Source organism: Polypterus senegalus, unplaced genomic scaffold (assembly GCF_016835505.1).
Source record: "Polypterus senegalus isolate Bchr_013 unplaced genomic scaffold, ASM1683550v1 scaffold_4760, whole genome shotgun sequence".
NCBI lineage: Eukaryota > Metazoa > Chordata > Cladistia > Polypteriformes > Polypteridae > Polypterus > Polypterus senegalus.
This window is the reverse complement of record NW_024382673.1, coordinates 1-5,733: the sequence shown is the minus strand read 5'-3', so window position 1 is coordinate 5,733 and position 5,733 is coordinate 1. Positions and strand designations below refer to the sequence as shown.

Here is a 5,733-nt window from a genome sequence, read left to right as displayed (position 1 = left end):
TCCCCCTTTTTAAATTTCCAAGGGCCCCTTTTTTGAAAGAAATAAAAATTGGCAATTTCCTTCCCCCAAAAAGGGTTTTGCCCCCAAAAAATGGGCTTTTAAAAATTTTTTTTCCCCGGCCCAAAACTTTAAAACCCCCAAAAAAAGCCCCCCTTAAAACCCCAAGCCCAAAAAAAAAAAAAACCCAAAATAAAAAAAATTTTTAAAAAAAAAATAACACTTTAAAAGGAAAGATAAGGCTTTAGGAAACAAAGAACTCACAGTTAAGATGGATTCCTTTGGAACTTCAACGACAAATTTTACAGGCATTAAAGTAAATGTGGACAATCCATTTAGAGTGTTTGTACTTTTAAACATAACAAAATAAATTATAAGCAGCCTCAACGCAGCAAGCTGAGACAAGCTTAAGCATTTTACCACGATAACAGAGACAGCTTCCTGTTATTTATGACAATAGAAACTGGGAGTTACTCTCGCTCTTTCACGATTAAAACGAGCATGTTTTGTTCTTTCATTTGCTTCCTTTCAGTTGCTTGGCTTATATAGTTAACTTCTAATTCTTTCTCGGGGTCTAGCTGTGTAGCTAACACATGTGGACTTTGCAACCAAGACATGCTGTTAACTGTTCTACTCTCACAGATAATCGAGTTGCTCAAATCCTCTGCCTCCTTAAAGATGATCAAAAAATAGACCGTAATATCACCGCTCCTGCTCCAGTCCAAACATCTTCAGAGCACATATTGACAAACAGAAGGGCGATTCGACGATTCAAGGAATTAAGACGCCATAGATAGCAGGGCTTTGCCGTCAGTAGTCGTGGCCGAGTGGTTAAGGCGATGGACTTGAAATCCTTTGTGGTTTACCCTCGCAGGTGCCTTCAATCCTGTCGGCTATGCAGTTTAACCTTTAGCAAAGTCAAGGTATTAAGCCTTCACTTGCCACTCGCAAATACAATTTGCAAATCTTATCAGTAGCTCACGGTTCAAATAACAAAAAAGTGGTAGATGCTGCAATCAATGGGAGGCATAAGAACACATTCCGTTGACAGCTTACCAGTTTCTGTTCGCAACACGAATACTGAACGCGCCAGTGCAAAGTTAAGTGTCCTTTCGGCACAGACTGCAGCAAAGCATTTGAGTGCAGTCTAGAAAATGATCAGCTGCCGTAAAAACGCCATACGCTGCAAACCCCCAAAGCAGTGACCACCATAACTAAACTGAAATGGATACTAATGATTTAAAAAACAGTCTTGTTCAAAGATTAAGCCTCAAAATCACTTGTTGGTCTGAATTTGGAGAGGAAGACTGTAAGGCCGCTTTAACACAAACCTCATTTATTTCTTTTCGTTGCAGGGCTATTGGTATAAGGCACTGCCAGGGTCTGAAGGTTTAAATTTACTAAGGATTGTGGGTGTAAAATGACAGAATTCACATGTGATGTGAAACGAATCTAATAAGAACGGGGATCAGTAAATCATGCGCGTCAGCCTTCTTCGGAGGCAGCAAAGGCTAAAGAAGAGGAGAAGTAAAGAAGAGCTGACAAACAATCGGCTCCGCACTTGCAACAGTACACGCCGCCCGTCTTTGTTTTCCTTAATATCCGTATCAGCTGTGTTTCTTGCTTATCTCCCTTTGTTCTCGGGTGACATTTTGTGTCTCAACTTAGAATTCGGCCAAAAAAGAAAACTTAAATCAAGAAATAAGTAACAACTGAAAGCATGATGGGGGCCACTGTAGTTTCCCTCCATAGACTCAATAATTACGAGTAATTTTCAGAAGTCAGAAAGAGAAAATGAAAAAAAAAAAAAAAAAACAAATAAATTTAGCGCCTAAAGCTATATCGCTGGCACCTGATTGCAGTAGTCGTGGCCGAGTGGTTAAGGCGATGGACTAGAAATCCATTGGGGTCTCCCCGCGCAGGTTCGAATCCTGCCGACTACGTGTGTGTTTTACCTTTGTTAAGAATGTCTTCAAAGTCAAAATTTAGCAGTCAGATTAGGCATTGTTAGCATTATGTAGGCAATGATTCCCTTCAATTGCCTCAGAATTATGGACCCATCATGGCACACGGATACTGTATATTCCTTAACTCTCTTAACTGTGGAATATTCCGCAAGCACGTGTCTGCTGTTAATTGCAATGAAAGGACTTTTCAGCGATTAGAAAAAACACAAAAAATATTCAGTCGTTTTACAAAGTTGGACCAGGCTTTGAGCAGTTAATTCTATTTTTGTGTCCGACGTGTAGCAGAACAGGTTGAAAACAGCATTTATCCTGCCTGAAAGACTGCGTCGTATTGATTGACTGTTGAATGAGAAAACGCTCAACCACTGGCTAATCGTCAGAGATCTTGTGTAGAAGAAGAAGAAAAGAAAAAAAAAAACTACGTGAATGTAAAAGGAAAGATAAGGCTTTAGGAAACAAAGAACTCACAATTAAGATGGATTCCTTTGGAACTTCAACGACAAATTTTACAGGCATTAAAGTAAATGTGGACAATCCATTTAGAGTGTTTGTACTTTTAAACATAACAAAATAAATTATAAGCAGCCTCAACGCAGCAAGCTGAGACAAGCTTAAGCATTTTACCACGATAACAGAGACAGCTTCCTGTTATTTATGACAATAGAAACTGGGAGTTACTCTCGCTCTTTCACGATTAAAACGAGCATGTTTTGTTCTTTCATTTGCTTCCTTTCAGTTGCTTGGCTTATATAGTTAACTTCTAATTCTTTCTCGGGGTCTAGCTGTGTAGCTAACACATGTGGACTTTGCAACCAAGACATGCTGTTAACTGTTCTACTCTCACAGATAATCGAGTTGCTCAAATCCTCTGCCTCCTTAAAGATGATCAAAAAATAGACCGTAATATCACCGCTCCTGCTCCAGTCCAAACATCTTCAGAGCACATATTGACAAACAGAAGGGCGATTCGACGATTCAAGGAATTAAGACGCCATAGATAGCAGGGCTTTGCCGTCAGTAGTCGTGGCTGAGTGGTTAAGGCGATGGACTTGAAATCCTTTGTGGTTTTCCCTCGCAGGTGCCTTGAATCCTGTCGGCTATGCAGTTTAACCTTTAGCAAAGTCAAGGTATTAAGCCTTCACTTGCCACTCGCAAATACAATTTGCAAATCTTATCAGTAGCTCACGGTTCAAATAACAAAAAAGTGGTAGATGCTGCAATCAATGGGAGGCATAAGAACACATTCCGTTGACAGCTTACCAGTTTCTGTTCGCAACACGAATACTGAACGCACCTGTGCAAAGTTAAGTGTCCTTCGGCACAGACTGCAGCAAAGCATTTGAGTGCAGTCTAGAAAATGATCAGCTGCCGTAAAAACGCCATACGCTGCAAACCCCCAAAGCAGTGACCACCATAACTAAACTGAAATGGATACTAATGATTTAAAAAACAGTCTTGTTCAAAGATTAAGCCTCAAAATCACTTGTTGGTCTGAATTTGGAGAGGAAGACTGTAAGGCCGCTTTAACACAAACCTCATTTATTTCTTTTCGTTGCAGGGCTATTGGTATAAGGCACTGCCAGGGTCTGAAGGTTTAAATTTACTAAGGATTGTGGGTGTAAAATGACAGAATTCACATGTGATGTGAAACGAATCTAATAAGAACGGGGATCAGTAAATCATGCGTCAGCCTTCTTCGGAGGCAGCAAAGGCTAAAGAAGAGGAGAAGTAAAGAAGAGCTGACAAACAATCGGCTCCGCACTTGCAACAGTACACGTCGCCCGTCTTTGTTTTCCTTAATATCCGTATCAGCTGTGTTTCTTGCTTATCTCCCTTTGTTCTCGGGTGACATTTTGTGTCTCAACTTAGAATTCGGCCAAAAAAGAAAACTTAAATCAAGAAATAAGTAACAACTGAAAGCATGATGGGGGCCACTGTAGTTTCCCTCCATAGACTCAATAATTACGAGTAATTTTCAGAAGTCAGAAAGAGAAAAAAAAAAAAAAAAAAAAACAAATAAATTTAGCGCCTAAAGCTATATCGCTGGCACCTGATTGCAGTAGTCGTGGCCGAGTGGTTAAGGCGATGGACTAGAAATCCATTGGGGTCTCCCCGCGCAGGTTCGAATCCTGCCGACTACGTGTGTGTTTTACCTTTGTTAAGAATGTCTTCAAAGTCAAAATTTAGCAGTCAGATTAGGCATTGTTAGCATTATGTAGGCAATGATTCCCTTCAATTGCCTCAGAATTATGGACCCATCATGGCACACGGATACTGTATATTCCTTAACTCTCTTAACTGTGGAATATTCCGCAAGCACGTGTCTGCTGTTAATTGCAATGAAAGGACTTTTCAGCGATTAGAAAAAACACAAAAAATATTCAGTCGTTTTACAAAGTTGGACCAGGCTTTGAGCAGTTAATTCTATTTTTTTGTGTCCGACGTGTAGCAGAACAGGTTGAAAAACAGCATTTATCCTGCCTGAAAGACTGCGTCGTATTGATTGACTGTTGAATGAGAAAACGCTCAACCACTGGCTAATCGTCAGAGATCTTGTGTAGAAGAAGAAGAAAAGAAAAAAAACTACGTGAATGTAAAAGGAAAGATAAGGCTTTAGGAAACAAAGAACTCACAATTAAGATGGATTCCTTTGGAACTTCAACGACAAATTTTACAGGCATTAAAGTAAATGTGGACAATCCATTTAGAGTGTTTGTACTTTTAAACATAACAAAATAAATTATAAGCAGCCTCAACGCAGCAAGCTGAGACAAGCTTAAGCATTTTACCACGATAACAGAGACAGCTTCCTGTTATTTATGACAATAGAAACTGGGAGTTACTCTCGCTCTTTCACGATTAAAACGAGCATGTTTTGTTCTTTCATTTGCTTCCTTTCAGTTGCTTGGCTTATATAGTTAACTTCTAATTCTTTCTCGGGGTCTAGCTGTGTAGCTAACACATGTGGACTTTGCAACCAAGACATGCTGTTAACTGTTCTACTCTCACAGATAATCGAGTTGCTCGAAATCCTCTGCCTCCTTAAAGATGATCAAAAAATAGACCGTAATATCACCGCTCCTGCTCCAGTCCAAACATCTTCAGAGCACATATTGACAAACAGAAGGGCGATTCGACGATTCAAGGAATTAAGACGCCATAGATAGCAGGGCTTTGCCGTCAGTAGTCGTGGCCGAGTGGTTAAGGCGATGGACTTGAAATCCTTTGTGGTTTACCCTCGCAGGTGCCTTCAATCCTGTCGGCTATGCAGTTTAACCTTTAGCAAAGTCAAGGTATTAAGCCTTCACTTGCCACTCGCAAATACAATTTGCAAATCTTATCAGTAGCTCACGGTTCAAATAACAAAAAAGTGGTAGATGCTGCAATCAATGGGAGGCATAAGAACACATTCCGTTGACAGCTTACCAGTTTCTGTTCGCAACACGAATACTGAACGCGCCAGTGCAAAGTTAAGTGTCCTTTCGGCACAGACTGCAGCAAAGCATTTGAGTGCAGTCTAGAAAATGATCAGCTGCCGTAAAAACGCCATACGCTGCAAACCCCCAAAGCAGTGACCACCATAACTAAACTGAAATGGATACTAATGATTTAAAAAACAGTCTTGTTCAAAGATTAAGCCTCAAAATCACTTGTTGGTCTGAATTTGGAGAGGAAGACTGTAAGGCCGCTTTAACACAAACCTCATTTATTTCTTTTCGTTGCAGGGCTATTGGTATAAGGCACTGCCAGGGTCTGAAGGTTTAAATTT

At 40.3% G+C, this 5,733-nt stretch overlaps 2 non-coding genes across 2 annotated transcripts; both read left to right on the top strand.

The window, feature by feature from the left end:
- The first annotated feature begins 1,858 nt into the window (after positions 1-1,858).
- Positions 1,859-1,940, top strand: trnas-aga. The gene has a single exon. It is a non-coding gene; the product is annotated as a tRNA-Ser (tRNA).
- Positions 1,941-4,023: 2,083 nt separating this feature from the next.
- trnas-aga lies at positions 4,024-4,105 on the top strand. Its single transcript has one exon. It is a non-coding gene; the product is annotated as a tRNA-Ser (tRNA).
- Positions 4,106-5,733: the final 1,628 nt, after the last annotated feature.